The following is a 20283-nucleotide window of genomic DNA, read 5'->3' on the forward strand; positions in this document are numbered from 1 at the left end:
TTGGGTATAACTGAAAATGGAATGTGGCCCCCTGATAATTAGATTTCAAAAGTAAGCATTGGCTGAAGTGTCAAATCTGAATTTCGCCGGGGTGCTAGCCATCTGTTCTGAAGATACAATACACGGAAGCCTAACATCAGAGACTGTCAACTAGTTTCCATGTTACTTTAATACAGCTTTAGCAGTATTAATGTAAAGAAGGATTTTTATTATTTGAAGATTTACAGCCAAATGGTGACCCACAAGCATGGTGGAAATGGGGCATAAGACACCCACTACACCAGCTCCCCACATTGCAGATAGCAATGCAGGAGAGTCTCAGCAGAGCTCATATTTCCCTCCTTTTTTCACAGATGGGTAGAGTGGGCGGCATCCTGACTCCCTTCAGGCTCCATGTCCAGAGTTGGAGCTGTGAGAGCGCCTCAGGCACTATCTGCTGCATTGGGTATGTACCCTGTGCCATTCATACTCTCCCTGCAACAGCCAGGAGACACGGACGAACACTGTGATTTGAGCTGTGCAAATAACTTATTTTTCAGTTTGATGGCCAAACTGATTTTTTTAAATTAGTTTTGGATTGACCTGAAACAAAGATTTTGATTTTTTCCAGAAAAAGTTGAAAAAGAATATGTTTGACCCAGAACAAAATATTATGTTTCATTTGGGAGAGTTTAACACTTTTTTTTTTTTTTGTACAAAACTGCAGTGAAATTACAATAAAAAAGTTATTTGAGATTGAAGCATTTCATTGCAAACATGATTTTTTTCAGATTTTTTTTCATTTTTCTCTAAACACTTCAGTGAAGCCTACCCAAATCTGTATTTTTTTTCCCTGAAAAAAAGATTTTGCATGAAAAATTTCACCCAGCTCTAATTGTGATGTTCCACATCACAATCGCCTCCTTCAGCTGCTCCAGGGACAGTGTAGCAACACCATACCCCTTGCTTGGGACAAAGCCATAGTTTAACTCTTCAATATCACAAAAGGCCTTAACGAAGGCACTCCAAGTCAAGTTATGAATACTGCTTTAAAAATAATAAAGGCTTTTAAAAGCTGTGTTCTTTGATGGTGTGAATGCCACTTCAAATGCAGCAACTTAGTTGCAGGAAGGAAAAAAAGATAAGGAAAAATTCCAAAATGATTTGCAATCCAAAGGGAAAACACTGCATAATTCGACAGTGATTGGCTAAGGTGCATTTTTACTACTGCGCTCTACTGGATACAATTACAATTTGAGTTGTGTATCATATTACTTACAACATCAAGATTCTCGTTTAGTTATGGTAGCAGAGCGTGTGCTGTTGGAGAAGAAGGTTCAGATTTATATTCCTACTGTTGCTATGAAATTCCAAATGGATGCGTGGTAACCATGAAATCCTAGGTGTCCACAGCTTGTCGTGTGTGGTCTGTGTAAACCCGACATACATTTCTCACCCAATCTTGCAAAGGACCTTAAACCAGCTTTTAAATTGTACTCACAATTTTTCATGTCCAAGTTTTTGCATGTGGAAATTTTTGTCCCATGTTTTGTGCTTTACATGTGTAAAGGAACAAGAGAACAAGATGTGTAAAATTGTAAGCCAAAATTCAAAAGCTGCTTTTGAAAAGTTCTCTCTCTATTTCTCATCCTGTTTCTGCATCGCAGCCACCTTTTCTCTTCAGTGTTAAATAAATGAGTTTTCTTTTTTATGTTGGAGAATGGGATTATTATAAATGAGCAGGGTTTCTCTGTCTGCGTGTAAAAGCAGGATAGGGAATGGCGGGGAGCCCAAAGGTTGAATGAATGCATACTGTTATGTGTACACACTTTTACATTACTTTAACAAACTATCTTCATTTACGCTGAATAGAAATTTCTCTTCCTTTTTCAGACACAAACAACTGCTTATCCCAAGGCTTACTCAGATTCAGGACCATACTCAGATCAGAACTTTAGATTGATTTATAAATGAGAACTAAAAGCAAATAACAGCTCTTAAATAAATAAATATAATACAATGCAATAAATAGAGAAGTTGTCCCTTGCTTATATCCAAAGTATACAAGACACTTTCCTCATATATATAATGACTGTGAATGGCTCTACCGATAATTAAGTATCTCTTAAAACCAAGGGCCTGATTTTTCCATTGGTGCAAAGCTATCTGAAAGTATAGTATTCCCCCCCGCCCCCACAGTCATAGAATCATAGAATCTCAGGGTTGGAAGGGACCTCAGGAGGTCATCTAGTCCAACCCCCTGCTCAAAGCAGGACCAATTCCCAACTAAATCATCCCAGCCAGGGCTTTGTCAAGCCTGTCCTTAAAAATATCTAAGGAAGGAGATTAGGGCTAGTTTGACTAAGGTATTTGTCTAATCAAAGATTAAATGAATTCAGGGTTTATTTTTTCAGCTTTGAGTTTGGGTTTGGTCTCTGTTCTTAATGCTAGGCTGCAATGAAAACTTAAGCACACTTGTAAAATAGGGACTTCCACTAACTACTTACCTTAGATGTTGGCTGGATCATTTTAAATACATGCATCATGCCTGTGAATCTAGGATCTTTTCAAATCATCCCCTACCTGCACAGTTGCAGTAGATCTGCAGTAACCTGTAGTAAATGAGCTGGTTGGTGTACATACTACTGCTTAGAATCAGAACTGCTTGACTAGGTTTCATAAACCTCAGACATCTAACGGAGCTTTGCCTTTAGCTTAAGTGGTAAGCTTCTGCAGCAAAAGCGTCTGAGGTTTTAGCCCAACAACCACGGCAAAGTTTCAAATGGCCAGCGCATGGAGCACTGGGACCACAGCAACACTCTCGGGGGATATGCATTTGTTACAAGAGGAAAGGTAAATATTTTGGAATTTCCAAAAACTCCAAGCTGTAAATCGTTGAAATACACAGTCACATCAAATCCTTCCTGCAAAGTATTGTGAGTAAAAAAAATTCAAAAATGCTTACATGAGTCAGGAGCCTAAATCCTCTCTACTTGCAGTGAGGCTTAGCCTCCCAGGCCACTTATGCATTTTTTCAAAATGTTACGCTATGCAATCAATTCTCTGACACCCCACATTCTGTATAAGGGAAGGTCAGAGTAGCAGGCAGAGTGTGATGTGTTGTCTAAGCCAAGATCCTGTAGGTCTGAGAATCAGAGGGATCAGAGGAATTGTCTATGCAGAAAAGCCTTTATAAGGTTTGATTAGAAATCAGATGGGTACACATGCAGAGTAAAGTACATTTTTAAATGACACAACTTGCATTAATTCAGAGATGCAACTCCTCATTGTAAGCTAATGTCCTGAAAAATAGCCATTAAAAAAAAAACCCAAAAAAGACAGTGAGCATGTAAGAACCAGACATCTGAAGGTATTAGATATATACTGTCTTTACTGTTGTTTAACTCAAAAGGGCAAAAATAGTCTTTTTGAAATTTGGCACAACAATTTAGACCCTCAGCCCATAATTTTAATGCCAAGTTCTATCCTGGTACACTACCCATACAATGTACTATGTTCCCAATAAATGTGTTTCATAATGGAAGCAATGATAGCACATCCCTAATTGCAGAGGTGCACTGCATGCAGTTCTTGTATTCAGAGTACCTCCAGCTTGCCTTTGTCAACATCGATATAGCCTCCTTTAGCGTGCAATAGCCTTGAGCAGTTTGCCCAATATCATGTAAGAGAGTTGTCCTGGCAAAATGGGCTTATTCTGGAGTAATGTTTGGTCCTCAGGAAAATAAAATCATGTTGGCATACAGTGGGGCTTGACACTACATCACACCCTGAAGGAGGAAGGCACCTTTATCAGCTAAGAGTCCACAAATAGTGGAACCGTTGATACAGACTGTCATGAAACACTGTTAATTGCTGTATAACACTCAAGTGGTGAAAGTGTTACAGCCTTAAAAAGAGGTGATTGGGCACAAAGTCCCACAATGCCCCCACATTCCTGGACAGTACTGGAAGTGAAGCAACCCCCATCCAAAACTGAGGGAAGGTGAGGGTTTCATTGCATTTTTGCTGTGAGGTGGGACAGATATGCACAGGGCCTTTAAGGAGAAAATGAGACCCTTGAATTTGATGCAGAAAGTGAAAGGGAAATTATTGGAAAGAGTTATACGATCACAGCGATGAGAAAGGAAGATGGAATTTAGCTATGTAAGTCAGTGTGTCTTTGTTTACACTAGAGAGGTTAAAATGAGATGTAAGGAAGCCAGAAAGATTAAGGACGTTGTAGTTGTGGCAGGAGATGTCCAAGACTTGGGTAAAGGGTTGGCGGCAGGTATGGAGATGAAGGCATCAACCTGACAGATGTAGCAGAAGAATACAACAGCATATGACAAAAGCCTGGAAGTGGGAGGAAGAAAGTATCTCGTAAAATATGAGCCCAGATTGTGAGCATGGTTGGCAAAGGGGATCGCAGTGACATCAAAGGAAACTGAAAAAAGTATCAAGGAGGGGAAGAGGTTGTGTGTTGTATGAGGCAGTCATGTATAACTTGAACCATTAGCGCATACCACACTCGACAAGAGAAACCCACATTTTAAAAACTGTCACAATCTCAGGCACAGCAGGATTTAAAAGTGAAAGCTTTAAACAATCAATTATAAAAAAGAAAAAAGTGAAAGCTTCACACTCGTTAAACATCGAGGGGCCTGTGCAAAGGTTTCTATGTCTGCCTGCCTTGCTTCCTGCTGTGAGCAGATTTAACGAGTCACGAGCAGTGAAAGGCGGCTGCTATGGTGAAATCAGCGAGAGGATGCTGAGGATTTAATTTAGAATTCCATTAAGCAGTAAGGTTCTGGTTGAGGAGAGAGGTTATTGACCAGCTGGCAAGCATGTGTGCATGGAACCTTGCATACAATTTAGGGAAACACATATCCTGGGTTTGTTATAGCTGTCCTATGATTTACTACTTGTTGTGCTGTTAAACAGAGCCTGCTTTTAATTTTGCTTGGGGCACAGATTTTTATAACTAGGGTGACAAACTTGTCAGAATATTAAAAAATCAGACAGTCACACGATCCCTTTATTTAGCTCTTCAGTCCTATTTACATGGAAGTTTTCAAAGCTTATTCTCCTGAATATCAGCTTGTTCTTGAATTATGAAACAGAATGTAGAAACTCCTGATTTACCTTCCCATTTATTTGTAGACTTCTTTCAGTCTTCCATTAATTCATCTCCTCCCTAAATTAAACACTTCCAATCTTTCCAGTCGCTCTTCAAAATTTCAACTTTCTACCATGTTGTCATTAAAGCACTTCAAAAAAATCACAAATATTTCTGTTATAATGGAACAAGCATGTTCTTCACACTCCTTGCTTTAAAAAATGACTGAACATTTTTGTTCAAACTTTAATTTAAAAAATCTCATATTTGTGCTGGAAAGTTTCAGCCCCAAAGGTGAATTTTTAGAAATTTTCACAGCCACTCCTATTCTGGCAGCATACAGATTGCAGAAGCAGCATGAAAGAGAAATACAGCATTGACCATAAATGCTTTTACACTACATTATTCTTGGCATTAATATACCCATCAGTATTTATCAAGGTCAAAGTCTAGTTCCCTTCCTTCCCCTTCCCACACGACCCGCAAAATACATCCTTTTTTAATGTGTTTTAATTTATTACTTTTCAAAGGGGATTTTCTCCTCCTTTTCAGAATCATTTTACACTTTTATTTTCAGCTCAACATTTCCCCTTTGACCCAGGCATGCTTGTCAGGGGTTCCTTGGAAGCAGCCTTTCAGCTCTCTCTGCTTTGCCAGGAACGCTCTATTGCTCACAACCAAGGCTTTTGGGCCCTCCTTACCCTTCTCTGGCCCTTCATAGCAGTGTACAGGGACTGGAGCCAGGGTGAACATCTCACCATCGGCCTCTTACTGAATGAGGGAGGCAAAACCTAGTGACAGAGGATGTGGAAAAAGCTAATGTGCTCAATGCTTTTTTTGCCTCTGTCTTCACTAACAAGGACAGCTCCCAGACTGCTGCGCTGGGCATCACAACATCGGGAGTAGATGACCAGCCCTCTGTGGAGAAAGAGGTGGTTAGGGACTATTTAGAAAAAACGTGCACAAGTCCATGGTGCCGGACGAGTTGCATCCGAGAGTGCTAAAGGAATTGGCGGCTGTGATTGCAGAGCCATTGGTCATTATCTTTGAAAACTCGTGGCGAATGGGCGAAGTCCCAGATGACTGGAAAAAGGCTAATGTAGTGCCAATCTTTAAAAAAGGGAAGAAGGAGGATCCTGGGAACTACAGGCCAGTCAGCCTCACCTCAGTCCCTGGAAAAATCATGGAGCAGGTCCTCAAGGAATCAATCCTGAAGCACTTACATGAGAGGAAAGTGATCAGGAACAGTCAGCATGGATTCACCAAGGGAAGGTCATGCCTGACTAATCTAATCACCTTCTATGATGAGATTACTGGTTCTGTGGATGAAGGGAAAGCAGTGGATGTATTGTTTCTTGACTTTAGCAAAGCTTTTGACACGGTCTCCCACAGTATTCTTGTCAGCAGGTTAAAGAAGTATGGGCTGGATGAATGCACTATAAGGTGGGTAGAAAGTTGGCTAGATTATCGGGCTCAACGGGTAGTGATCAATGGCTCCATGTCTAGTTGGCAGCCGGTGCCAAGTGGAGTGCCCCAGGGGTCGGTCCTGGGGCCGGTTTTGTTCAATATCTTCATAAATGATCTGGAGGATGGTGTGGATTGCACTCTCAGCAAATTTGCGGATGATACTAAACTGGGAGGAGTGGTAGATATGCTGGAGGGCAGGGATAGGATACAGAGGGACCTAGACAAATTGGAGGATTGGGCCAAAAGAAATCTGATGAGGTTCAATAAGGATAAGTGCAGGGTCCTGCACTTAGGACGGAAGAACCCAATGCACAGCTACAGACTAGGGACCCAATGGCTAGGCAGCAGTTCAGCGGAAAAGGACCTAAGGACGACAGTGGACGAGAAGCTGGATATGAGTCAGCAGTGTGCCCTTGTTGCCAAGAAGGCCAATGGCATTTTGGGATGTATAAGTAGTGGCATAGCGAGCAGATCGAGGGACGTGATCGTCCCCCTCTATTCGACATTGGTGGGGCCTCATCTGGAGTACTGTGTCCAGTTTTGGGCCCCACACTACAAGAAGGATCTGGATAAATTGGAGAGAGTCCAGCGAAGGGCAACAAAAATGATTAGGGGTCTGGAACACATGACTTATGAGGAGAGGCTGAGGGAACTGGGATTGTTTAGTCTGCGGAAGAGAAGAATGAGGGGGGATTTGATAGGTGCTTTCAACTACCTGAGAGGTGTTTCCAGAGAGGATGGTTCTAGACTATTCTCAGTGGTAGAAGAGGACAGAACAAGGAGTAATGGTCTCAAGTTGCAGTGGGGGAGATTTAGGTTGGATATTAGGAAAAACTTTTTCACTAGGAGGGTGGTGAAACAGTGGAATGCGTTACCTAGGGAGGTGGTAGAATCTCCTTCCTTAGAAGTTTTTAAGGTCAGGCTTGACAAAGTCCTGGCTGGGATGATTTAATTGGGGATTGGTCCTGCTTTGAGCAGGGGGTTGGACTAGATGACCTCCTGAGGTCTCTTCCAACCCTGATATTCTATGATTCTATGATATAACATTTCTGAACATTTAATGTAATATTTTTGGCATTAAACAATGAGATTTACTATGTCTCCCTTCCTTTTTCACTCCTTGTATCTCTCCTCTATTTCTAGTGTTTTATTATATTTTCTTATCTTCTACTGTATATTTTGGTGTCTTTTTTTCCTCCTACTTTCTCCGGTATATTTTCCCTGTAATATTAAATGATCATTTCCTCTCTCTCCTTCTTTTCCTGTCTTTCTTTACCTGGTTTGTATTTGTTCCTCCCTTCCGTGATTTTCTCACAATCCTTATTTTCTCTTTATCTTTGTCATATCACTCCCTCACTCTTTCAGTCTGCTCCGTTCTGTCTTGCTCTTTTCCATCCACACTTTCCACACGCCTACAAAGCTTTCAATTCACCCTTTCCCCTTTCAGAGTTTGTTGGGTGGCAGCAAATGAGCAATGCTTAAACAACTGTGTTGCCCCTGCAGGGATATGTGGTTTGCCAAAGTGCTTCTCTGTCCCTGGCATGTCACAAAAGATTAACCCTTAAAGCATCAGTGACAGCTAATGTGTTATTATTTTCAGTATTTTTGTTCCTCAATGCTGTGTGACACTTGTCATGGCGGCAGTTGTAGTGCATGTTGAACATGGAGACAGGACCTGCTTGCAATGCCAACAGCAACAGCCTGGGATTTGGACAACCTCTCAGACTTTGCTGGGAGAGGGAGTCACCTCACAGCTAAGGGTGAACAAGGAAGGTCTGTGACACTTCTAAAAAGTTTTACACTGTCAATCTCAAATTACAAAAATACCAGATGAAAAAAGGAGGCAATGAATTAGCTAGCACCCTCACTTTGAAAGCAGATCATTTTCTTTTCTAGCTTGTACTTTTGAAATAAAATAATTAACCAAAATAAAACAAATAAAACCCTCTTCCTTATAGAGTTATGGATAAATACTTAATAGCAAACTGGGACTACAACATTTCAGCTAGTTCACAGCATTGGTTCTAGCTCTATCAGTTGTAGGGTGACTATTAAAACTCCCAATTAAAGTTAGTAGAAATTGTATGACTTTAATATCTAATACCCTCACAAAACATATGGGCGGGAAAATACTCCCTTACATCATGAGACACCTGAGAATCCTAGCTTCCTAGTGGTGTTTAGCACACACCAATCCTGGAGGTTAACAAGAGTGTCTTTTCAAATGGTCAGTGACCCAGGGCCAGTGTGCTGATCTTCTGGGGAGTGAATGGAGGAGGGAAGGTTATGCCTGTGCTCTAACATTGCCAGGATTATGTATAGTGGGTGCCTAGGGAGAAGGGCATAAGTTGTGGCACTGAAAGGTTTAAATATAGTGGAGACTGAATTGGGGGGTATGGGGGTGGAAATGGTGCTCTGCTAATGAAAAGATGACACCTGCTGGGAATGAGGAGGAGGAGAGGTGAGCGCTGCCTTTCCCTTTCTCCCTGCAGAACCCCAGTGCTAAAGAGAGACTCCCTAGGCTGCATCCCAATCCCCTGAAGTGAAGCACTGCTACCAGTGGCTGCTACAGCAACTTCCAGATCTACATGCAGTAGTGCATTCTAGACTCCAAACCACACTAGCATTGCGTGCTTGACAGGGAATTCTGCCTCCCCTTGGGTGAAACTTCTGTAAATGTTTTCCTGCTCCCCTTGCTGGGGCTGTGAAATTTCTATGTTGTTGGTGTTATTTGTATAACAGTTGTGCCTAGAGGCCCCAGCTGAGAGCAGGGCTCCACTATGCTGGATGCTGTAGTAAGAGACAGTCCCTGTCCCAAAGAGCTTCAGGGCTTATTTACGTTATAGAAGCTACAGTGGCACAGCTACGGTGTTACACTACAGCGCCGTGGTGCCGACACTTGCTGTAGTGACAAGGAGTTTTTCTGTCACTGTAGTAAATCCACCCCATTGAGGTGTGGAAGGTAGGTGGATGGAAGAAGTCTTCTGTTGACTTAGCAGTGTTTATACTTGGGCTGAGGTCAGCTTAACTATGTCTCCAAGGTAGGGTGACCAGATGACAAGAACAAAGTATCAGGACACATGGGCCGGGGGGGGGGGGAAGGGGCAACCACAGGCTCACTCTGCCACCAGGGCCAGCTCTAGGTTTTTTGCCGCCCCAGCAAAATAAAAAAAAAAAAGCCGGAGTGCCGCCGAAGCAAAATATCAGGACAAACAACTAAATGTCGAGACAATCCCGATTTTATCGGGACGTCTGGTCACCCTATTCCAAGCACTGTGAATTTTTCACATCCCAGAGCAACATAACTAAGTCAATAGAGGTTTTAGATGTAGAGCAGATGTCAATCTAACTAGACAAGCCAAAAGGCTTCGGAGGAAGCACTCTCTATTTTACAGGTGTGGAATTAAGGTACAGAGAGATTAAGTCACTCGCCCAGGATCATTCAGGGAGCCTATAGCAGAGCAAGGAATTCAATACAGAACTTCTGACTTTTACACCTGGGCTACACTAGAAAATTAGGTCAATTTAAGTACATCAGTCAGGGCCCTGAAAAATTCACACACCCCCTATTAGTGGTGTAGTTAAACTGACCTAAATCCCCATGTAGACAGCACAAGGTGGATGGAAGAATTCTTCCGTCAACTTAGCTGCAGCCTCTTGGGGAGGTCAATTACCTATGCAGACAGTTAAACCCCTCCCATCAATGTAAGTAATGTCTACAGTGAAGCGTTACAATGGCTGTAATCACAAGACAATGCTTCCTCTTCTGCAGGCAGGGTCTGGGGGAGGGGAGAGGGGCCCTGAAGACTCCACCACTGCCTGTCCTTTCCGTTGGGATAGAGATGGAGCGTACCTTTCCTTGCTCTTAAAAACTTGGAAAGCTTTGATAGTTTTGTTTCCCCACCCATTGTTAAGGAGGTTTTGGTTTAGATGCCCTTTTATTACAAAGATACCCGTCAGAAAGGGCCATCTTCAATAATACCATCAGACTAGGATTAACAGTTCATTGGAAACTTTACAATTATCACTTGTGGAATTGAGGGCTATCCAGTGAGAGATCTCAGCACCTTTTGGGGAAGTTCTCTGACCCAAGAGAACTTATACAGAGGGTCGGACTAGATGATCACAACAGTCCCTTCTGGCCTTGGAATCAATGAATCTTTTCAGTATTAGCATCATTGTTAGGAAATCATGACATATTCAGGCATAATATATTTTTTTAAATAGTCACTTCATTCTTCTAATGGAAGAGGAGAGATTTAAAAATCTGGGATAATTTCCCAATGTATCACTTAGCAGTTTAATTCTGGATCAGATCTATTAATCTGCACTGCTGGTGCAGTTTGGATCTTGACAAGTTTCCTGCCCTAACTTTTGCCTCCACTGTAGAATAAATAAAAACCTGGAAGAAAATTCCAAACCCTGCCATGCAGCACTACTGCACTAGATGTCACTATTGCTCTTTCTTCCTCAAAAGAAGTGGCTGTCTCATGATGACAGCTAAATCATGCTCTACTCATGCTAGGGTGACCAGACAGCAAGTGTGAAAAATTGGGACAGGGGTTGGGGGGGGGTAATAGGAGCCTATAAGAAAAAGCCCCCAAAATTGGGACTGTCCCTGTAAAATCAGGACATCTGGTCACCCTAATCCATGATGAGAAACTGTTTTGTATGAAAAGACACTGCTGTGTGAGTATATCATAGAATGATGCATTTTTCCTTTAAACATTTTTGCATTTAAGCCATTGCATCTGTATTGAAAACAGAAAGGCGCGAGGATATCCTTATCTTTGTAGTCATGAATATTTTCAAAGCTAATCTAACATTAGAAGATTTTGTAGTATACAGAGCTGTATAGAAATAGTGCAGTGATGGGGAATCTAGCTGATGGAAGGTAGGAGCTCTGCTTCATGTCTCTACGTGCTGTGAAAGAATAAGTATGTCAAAAGAAATAAAAATCATAGTATCAGTGAAGCTACTATTAGGCAAGTAGATGAACATCTATACCTTGGTCTGTCTTAGACTAACCACTCTAAAAGTGTGTGCAAACGAATGGAGGATGACAGAATTGGAATGAAAGGTGCTTCCTTTTGTTTGAGAAATAAATTGCATTTATGAGATATGCATTAAAAATAGTTACTTTAAGGCTGAAGAGGTTTGGTGGAAATTCCAGAATCTGCTTTCTTTGTAGGAAAGTGTGTGTTCCAAATGAGCTCTCTTCTCCCTGAGGCAGGGAACTAAGATACAAGAAAACACTTGCTGCTTCATTACAAATCCTGTTTTCTCCATGCACATGCTACCACTGTGGCAAACTGTTCATCCTGATGACAAGTTCAAACTAATGGGCTTCCTGCCTTTGAGAAAATCATCTGCTTTGATTTCCCACCTGGCTTCTCAAATAACCCGTTTCCCCCCACTCCTCTCTGGGTTTCTTTGATTTTCACCCCAAATTCTCCCCAGGCATCCAGCCATCTATCTACTTATGTGGTCTCCATCACTCCAGTATATAAGCACCTCCCAGGTATTAAAAGCATAAATAACAGTAATAATCTCTCTCTGTCTTTCTTTCTTTCCAGCCTGTAAGAGAAGTGGCTTGAGTAGTTTATCAGGTGGTTTGGAATTAGTCTGTTTGTGTGTGTCTATGTGAAAGGGGAAAGAACTTATTGAGGGGGGGCAAGCTATGTCAAAGGTATTAGTTTTGGACAGAGCTCTGCAGGTGGTAAGGTCCTAGACCATCTTGTCTATTCTGTTTATATTGTGAACTTGACAGAAATCCTGTTTGTCTGAGTCTTCTGACAGGATAAACAGCATATAAATACTGGATAGATAGATTTGTAGCACCTCTAGTATGTTAATGCAGAAAGGGGAGCTTGGAATGAGAAGAGGTAGTCCCAAAATGTTTCCTGAATTCTGCCGTGAGTTGAGGTTCCTGACTTGAAAAGATGAGAGTCCATTTTGCATACACACCTGCCAAACCTGTATAGTATTTTACATGACCATCTCTGACATGCCTCCTGTCCTCCTTTAGTACCTTTCCAAATCTACCTAAAGCCTTTGCATCTGCTGCTTCATAGGCATATAACTTAGTTCTTCCTCCAGCTATCCCAGGGCATTAGTGGCCATGGCCAATATTTCTCTCGAAATTCCTCTCTTTCACAGGCTGATTTGTTTTCTTCAGTTAGCTCAGTAGCCTCCACACTGGGATGTTCTGATCTCACACAGTCACATAAAGTGGATGCCTATACTGCTTTAAAGGGGATGATGTTAGATTACCCACAGAGTCCCTCCATGCTCGCTCAGTTGTTACTAATGCACCTACATTACTGTACATTTGAAGCACAGAAAGCTGTTAATAGTATCTCAAGAGCAGCTGCTAAGTGGGGCCAAAGGGCAGTCCAGGCCATGCTTTTTTTTTTTTTCCCCCAGATAAACAGGGAGGCTTGTCTTGGGGAACCATTTGCTTCCAGCTAAACAACAGGTACTAAAGTGTAGGTTCCTTTGCCGACATAGAGACAGTACCAGGGTAATGTTCAGTGCCAAAAGCTCTGCTTCCGAATGGAATACTGATTTTGCAGGGTTCATGGATGTAGTCATTAGGCAAAATTGTCCTTTGATCTTTTCAAATAAAAACAGGAAATACTGCAATGCAATGAGTATTGACCAAAATTGTAGTGGAGATCCTGTTTAACAATGTTTGGTTGTTGCTTTCATTCAGAATGATTCTTTTACAATTAAGATTTCCTGGATCTGGACTTTTAAGAGCTTTTTCCACCTCTTACTGTAATATACAAGATGGGAAGTTGCTTTCCTACCGAGGATCAGGCAGCTATCTCCACACACACATCCCAAAGGTACTATTCCACTGCAGCAATTATCCTGAACAATAACTAACTGCAGTGAATTAAACTCGACTTTCTTCTCATACGCTCTGAGCTGAAGGCTTTTCAACATTACAAAATACAAATCACTGCAAGTGGACGGTTTCTTTATTACTTAGCCAGCCAAATGCACAGGCAAGAGCCAGAGAGCATGCCTTTTAGTTGGTTAGGTCATCTATTTCTTGCTCATCATATGTAGTTTTTATTTCTGTAGAAGGGGAAGAGTTTCAAAAATTATTTGAGGATTTCCTAGACAAGGTGGCACAAAAGAGCTTTCTATCCAAACTATTTCAGCCCAGTTAAGATCCATGAACCCTCAGCCATTTCAAATACACGAAGCATCAACTGTGGTCCAAAAGAGGGCACCCTCTTCAGTTGGTAGTTGTACAAACTTGATCTAATATTGTACTTTTTATCATCGTATTTTATAGAGTACAAAATTCAACTTCTACAGGCTTAAAATTACACTGTTTTGTGAATATATTTTCACTCCACAATCTGTATGGGATAATGACTCCCAAGACTTATAACTGCCCTGCATCCAGTGCAAGAACTGTCATGGAGGTCAGTGGGAATTGTACACATGGATGTAGGGCAGTGTGTGTCCCTAAATGTGTATGTTCTTTCTTCATGCACAGAGACCAGATGGCACATGCATCGGGCAATGAATCAGTTCAGTAGTCATAGAATCATAGAATATCAGGGTTGGAAGGGACCCCAGAAGGTCATCTAGTCCAACCCCCTGCTCAAAGCAGGACCAATTCCCAGTTAAATCATCCCAGCCAGGGCTTTGTCAAGCCTGACCTTAAAAACCTCTAAGGAAGGAGATTCTACCACCTCCCTAGGTAACGCATTCCAGTGTTTCACCACCCTCTTAGTGAAAAAGTTTTTCCTAATATCCAATCTAAACCTCCCCCATTGCAACTTGAGACCATTACTCCTCGTTCTGTCATCTGCTACCATTGAGAACAGTCTAGAGCCATCCTCTTTGGAACCCCCTTTCAGGTAGTTGAAAGCAGCTATCAAATCCCCCCTCATTCTTCTCTTCTGCAGGCTAAACAATCCCAGCTCCCTCAGCCTCTCCTCATAACTCATGTGTTCCAGTCCCCTAATCATTTTTGTTGCCCTTCGCTGGACTCTCTCCAATTTATCCACATCCTTCTTGAAGTGTGGGGCCCAAAACTGGACACAGTACTCCAGATGAGGCCTCACCAATGTCGAATAGAGGGGAACGATCACGTCCCTCGATCTGCTCGCTATGCCCCTACTTATACATCCCAAAATGCCATTGGCCTTCTTGGCAACAAGGGCACACTGCTGACTCATATCCAGCTTCTCGTCCACTGTCACCCCTAGGTCCTTTTCTGCAGAACTGCTGCCTAGCCATTCGGTCCCTAGTCTGTAGCTGTGCATTGGGTTCTTCCGTCCTAAGTGCAGGACCCTGCACTTATCCTTATTGAACCTCATCAGATTCCTTTTGGCCCAATCTTCCAATTGGTCTAGGTCCTTCTGTATCCTATCCCTCCCCTCCAGCGTATCTACCACTCCTCCCAGTTTAGTATCATCCGCAAATTTGCTGAGAGTGCAATCCACACCATCCTCCAGATCATTTATGAAGATATTGAATAAAACCGGCCCCAGGACCGACCCTTGGGGCACTCCACTTGATACCGGCTGCCAACTAGACATGGAGCCATTGATCACTACCCGTTGAGCCCGACAATTTAGCCAGCTTTCTACCCACCTTATAGTGCATTCATCCAGCCCATACTTCCTTAACTTGCTGACAAGAATACTATGGGAGACCGTGTCAAAAGCTTTGCTAAAGTCAAGAAACAATACATCCACTGCTTTCCCTTCATCCACAGAACCAGTAATCTCATCATAAAAGGCGATTAGATTAGTCAGGCATGACCTTCCCTTGGTGAATCCATGCTGGCTGTTCCTGATCACTTTCCTCTCATGCAAGTGCTTCAGGATTGATTCTTTGAGGACCTGCTCCATGATTTTTCCAGGGACTGAGGTGAGGCTGACTGGCCTGTAGTTCCCAGGATCTTCCTTCTTCCCTTTTTTAAAGATTGGCACTACATTAGCCTTTTTCCAGTCATCCGGGACTTCCCCGGTTCGCCACGAGTTTTCAAAGATAATGACCAGTGGCTCTGCAATCACAGCCGCCAATTCCTTCAGCACTCTCGGATGCAACTCGTCCGGCCCCATGGACTTGTGCACTTCCAGCTTTTCTAAATAGTCCCTAACCGCCTCTATCTCCACAGAGGGCTGGCCATCTCTTCCGCATTTTGTGATGCCCAGCGCAGCAGTCTGGGAGCTGACCTTGTTAGTGAAAACAGAGGCAAAAAAAGCATTGAGTACATTAGCTTTTTCCACATCCTCTGTCACTAGGTTGCCTCCCTCATTCAGTAAGGGGCCCACACATTCCTTGGCTTTCTTCTTGTTGCCAACATACCTGAAGAAACCCTTCTTGTTACTCTTGACATCTCTGGCTAGCTGCAGCTCCAGGTGCGATTTGGCCTTCCTGATAACATTCCTACATGCCCGAGCAATATTTTTATACTCTTCCCTGGTCATATGTCCAACCTTCCACTTCTTGTAAGCTTCTTTTTTATGTTTAAGATCCGCTAGGATTTCACCATTAAGCCAAGTCATAGTCATATTTAAAATAGACTAGGGATTGGAAGAATAAACAGAGTATGTTGCTGATTAAGTAAATATGCCACAAGTTTTAATAAAATTATTTACAGTACATCTCTCTCTCTCGCACACGCATACACACACACAGAGTAAAAAAAAAATAATAAAGTCCCTAATAAATCTCTTATCATTAGAATTACTTGAACCTCATCTAAAGTGAACAGGTAGGGTGAATCACATGTAGTGTGTGCCAGATCCAATCATTTGGTGGTAATTTCCCATAATCAATATATGTAGCATACTTTTATAATTATTTAGGCTCATTTTTACCCTCCATTTAAAGTAGTTCTCAGGAAAGCCTGATATAATTTGCTGTTTTGTTACAAAATGATGACTTTGGCCAAACTACACATTTTTTACCTTCTTATTAGAACTAGTCAAAGGTCAAAATTGGAAGCTCAAATCCAAACCTCTAATCCAAATTCCAACAGAGATTGGAAGGGAGATTTCAAATCTGAATCGCCAGATGGCAGAGTACAGCAATCACTGCAATTTACTGTGGGATGTGTATAGAATGTTACATTTTCATTTAATATTAATGGTAGGACCAGGTTCTAAAACTGTTACTATACTTATAAAATAGCAATATCCCTACATACAGACAGAGAAGGGAAATTCAGGTTAACAGTTAGGGTTGTTGGGGAATTTCTTGGATAACTACAATCAATGATCTAATAATGTTGCTTTAAATTAATGAATGTGTTTACAACTTTAACTACACCTCTTAAGTAGAGGTGGACCTTTAGAACTCCAATGGGACTCAGGCACAGGCATGTGCTTAAAATTATGCATGTGCTTAAATGCTTTCCTGAATAGGGATGGACAGAAGCTCATGCTTAATGCTAAGGATATTCTTCAGAGTTTTAGTGAAACAAAGCCATTTTTAGATGCTCACATGCCAGGGTGCTGGGCATTGTATTGTTACCTGGTGTTTCCTGGACCCAAAGCAGTGGGAACTTCACAGTTTCTCTCCAAATGGTGAGAATATGGAATAAATCAATGGGAACACAGCTCCTCTGTCTGATAAATGATCGGTACAAACACAGGGCTTTTACCTAAAAACACCTCTTTTATTAGATCTCAAGCTGTCAAGGTTCCTCCCCCACTCTGAACTCTAGGGTACAGATGTGGGGACCTGCATGAAAAACCTCCTAAACTTATCTTTACCAGCTTAGGTCAAAACTTCCCCAAGGTACAAAATATTCCACCCGTTGTCCTTGGACTGGCCGCTACCACCACCAAACTAATACTGGTTACTGGGGAAGAGCTGTTTGGACGCGTCCTTCCCCCCAAAATACTTCCCAAAACCTTGCACCCCACTTCCTGGACAAGGTTTGGTAAAAAGCCTCACCAATTTGCCTAGGTGACTACAGACCCAGACCCTTGGATCTTAAGAACAATGAACAATCCTCCCAACACTTGCACCCCCCCTTTCCTGGGAAATGTTGGATAAAAAGCCTCACCAATTTGCCTAGGTGACTACAGACCCAGACCCTTGGATCTTAAGAACAATGAACAATCCTCCCAACACTTGCACCCCCCCTTTCCTGGGAAATGTTAGATAAAAAGCCTCACCAATTTGCATAGGTGACCACAGACCCAAACCCTTGGATCTGAGAACAATGAAAAAGCATTCAGTTTTTTACAAGAAGACTTTTAATAAAAAAAATAGAAGTAAATAGAAATAAAGAAATCCCCCTTGTAAAATCAGGATGGTAGATATCTTACAGGGTATTTAGATTCAAAAACATAGAGAACCCCTCTAGGCAAAACCTTAAGTTACAAAAAAGATACACAGACAGAAATAGTTATTCTATTCAGCACAATTCTTTTCTCAGCCATTTAAAGAAATCATAATCTAACACATACCTAGCTAGATTACTTACTAAAAGTTCTAAGACTCCATTCCTGTTCTGTCCCTGGCAAGAGCAGCATACAGACAGACACAGACCCTTTGTTCCTCTCCCTCCTCCCAGCTTTTGAAAGTATCTTGTCTCCTCATTGGTCATTTTGGTCAGGTGCCAGCAAGGTTACCTTTAGCTTCTTAACCCTTTACAGGTGAGAGGAGCTTTCCCCTGGCCAGGAGGGATTTCAAAGGGGTTTACCCTTCCCTTTATATTTATGACACAAGCGCACACACACACACATATATTCTGTAGCAGTAGGTTCAGAGCACCCCAAATATTTATAATTACCCAAAGTCTGAGATGGTTTAGAGTGATCAACAGCCAGGCTTCCTGGAGGCCCTCCTTCTGTCCAGCTGCTGGGGAGTATAGGTGTCAGTTTCTTGCCCAAAGAAAAGTTTCTTCTGACTGCTTCAAAGCACACTTTCTAATTAAACTCATTATAGAATTTCTCTGAACAAAGCACATAACTCAAAATAGCCCCTAATAGGCTAACAATTTCCCTAGCAACAGCCAGTAACAGTTCATTATTCTCCTTATCAGCAGAGCGGATTCAGCAAAAAAACGTATAAACACAGATAACCAGAATCAAGGTCAGTTTTCCACATTTCCCCTCCTTCTCATGAATCTGTTCTTTCACTTTATCTATCCCAGTCAGTAAAACTGCAGCTTGCAGCTGTTTTTTCTGCCTAAGCAAGGCCAGATTTTTCTCCTGACTCTGTGGTGTCCTTGCTTCCAGCTTAAGTGGGGGGTTAAATGCAGAAGATGGCTGCGGATTATGTCAAATCCAGTTCTCTCTCAACAGTGTAAACATACCTCGGTAGATAGAGATCTCTTCTTGAATACATAGACCTTTCATAGTGTTTATATATTTCTTCACCAATTCAGAGAGATTGATTTTTGCCTAGGCAGTCCTGCTGCCTTCCGGAGGGAAAAGAATTTCCCCAAGCTACCAATATGCTGTAAAGCATTTTGAAATGGAACAAATGCAGCAACAAGTATTGCTGCCTCTTATTATTTGACTAGTCTATTTGGCACTTCCTGATTTTTGTTTGATTTTTTTTATCTGAACAATAACCCTTGGTCTTTTTATTCCAGCAATATAAAAACGCTTAAAGTAGGACAGAATAACAATAACTGACAGAGAAGAATTCTTACCACTAGCTTTTACTTGGGTTTGGTTGGTGAACCAAAAGAGCCTACAAAGCCTGGGAGAATGGAAACCGTTAAGAGAGTCTGTGGCTAATTTTCTCTTTAGTGTCCCCCCCCCCCCCTTTTTCATAATGTTTGACATTTTTGATATACAGGGATTTGCTACAAACTAATGTATATGGCAGGAGACTGGGGAGATTAGACTGTATTGAGATACAGAACACACACACCCACTGTATGAAAAATTGAAATGACAAAGCTATCCTGATAGCACGCTTCTTTCTGGTCGCTGAGGTAAGTGGCTTGTTGAGTTAGCTGAGCTAGGATAGAATACAGGGAGTAAGTTATTGCTTTATCCTGCTAAATGGCCCATGATTACCATTTCACTATAGCATGCCTGTATATATGCAAGATTGTATTAAAATCATGCTCTAAAATGCCACCTGCTGTTTCCCATTTTACTTGGCAATTCTTTTGCTAATGTTGAGGTTGAAGCATTTCAAGAAAGCTAGACGAGGATTAATTACATTTTTATTATTGTAGTCTTAATCAAAAACAAATGTTTTAAGTAATAAAGTGCATGGGTTGTTTTTTGAGTTATATAAATTACAATGTGAGATTTTTTTCCAAATATGCTTCTTGGATTCTGCATGGACAGCGTCACTTCCCTGAGCACTTTTAAGAGGAAAGCAGCCATTCTGCATCTCCAGCTAAGAGAGCAAACATTCTTTTGGCATGCCTCAAATTTTTCACCTTGGATTTGTGTAATTCAATAAATGACCCTCCAGTGCTGGGGGATGGGAAGAACCTTCTGTCACTCTGCAGTGACCCTTCTGACTTAACAATGGCACTGATGACTCTGAAAATTGTTCTTTTCAATCTGAAGAGAAGTTTTCTCAGTATAGGACTGGGAGACAGACAGGCATGAAAGCTGGAATGGTAAACTCGGGGGATAAAATGAGCGAGTCCACTAATTTGTGGTTGCCTGAATGAAAACAATGAGTAAAATCAATCTTTATTAAAAGAGAAGAGCTTCATAAGCAAAAAGAAGATGCATTTATTATTATTAATTGGCTTC

At 41.7% G+C, this 20283-nt stretch overlaps 1 long non-coding RNA gene across 1 annotated transcript in view; it reads right to left on the reverse strand.

The window, feature by feature from the left end:
- Window positions 1–18456, reverse strand: part of LOC311519982 — a 28588-nt gene extending 10132 nt beyond the window's left edge. Inside the window, exon 1 of the long non-coding RNA XR_014711436.1 lies at window positions 18345–18456. This is a non-coding gene — a long non-coding RNA (uncharacterized lncRNA). The remainder of the gene's footprint in view (window positions 1–18344) is intronic.
- Between the last annotated feature and the right edge of the window lie 1827 nt (window positions 18457–20283).

The sequence above is a fragment of the Lepidochelys olivacea genome, assembly GCF_965140295.1.
Source record: "Lepidochelys olivacea isolate rLepOli2 genome assembly, chromosome: 4".
Classification (NCBI taxonomy): Eukaryota; Metazoa; Chordata; order Testudines; family Cheloniidae; genus Lepidochelys; species Lepidochelys olivacea.